Genomic DNA, 910 nt, shown 5'->3' on the forward strand with positions numbered 1-910 from the left:
TTTATTTATTTATTTTCTGAGCAAGAGAAACAGAGAAACAAGAGAAACAGTATCCTCAATGGAGTCTTGTCTTGTGATCCATACCCAGCTTCAGCCAGCCCTGAATCATGGGCATACGGGTGTCTAGTATACGGAGGGTGGTCTCCACGTACAAATCCAGAACCTTCCCATGTGGGTCAGCCTTGCAGAGCAATGCATTTCATTCGGCTGCTAGTTTAAAAGCATAAAATAAGTACTAACTATTGCGTCATATAGTACGCATTGCAACTTTTATTATAATAATAATAACTATTATTATTGTTTTTTAAATTCTGGTCAAATTGAAGAGCAATAATAATAAAATTCCTCTGGGAATTATTTTTCAATTGCAGGAAATAAAAAGCCAAAACACATAGCAGAGTGGTACTTTAGAACAACGAGAGGATATTAGAGTCATAAAGAAGTAGATGGGAACATCAAACACTAGAGATAATGGTTGTTAATGTTTTACTTTTTAAATTGGATGTTGAGAACAGATTTTTGATTACTTTATTCTCTTTCTCTAAACATGAAATAAGTTTCAAAGGAATAAGAATATAACATTAGCAAGATACTAGCTAATCTACCATGACATAAATATCCTAATTAGATTCTTCTGACCATATCAAAGTTAAGTAAAATATGGCCTTAAGTAGTACTGTGCACAGACACGAGGAACACTCTTTAGATCAAGTATAGCAGAGACACAGAACCCAAATGTGGAGCCCATGAGAAGAGTCGTGAGACCTTTGAAAGTAAAACCAAATCAAACAAAACAAAACAAAAAATTATCTTTAGCTACTCATTAATAATATGTATGGACTATAGTAGTTGAGAAGCCACTAGAGGCCTTTTTCTGCCAACAACCTCAGCCTTAAAGAAGGCTTACCTT

Source organism: Tupaia chinensis, unplaced genomic scaffold (genome assembly GCF_000334495.1).
Source record: "Tupaia chinensis unplaced genomic scaffold, TupChi_1.0 Scaffold000026_1, whole genome shotgun sequence".
NCBI lineage: Eukaryota > Metazoa > Chordata > Mammalia > Scandentia > Tupaiidae > Tupaia > Tupaia belangeri.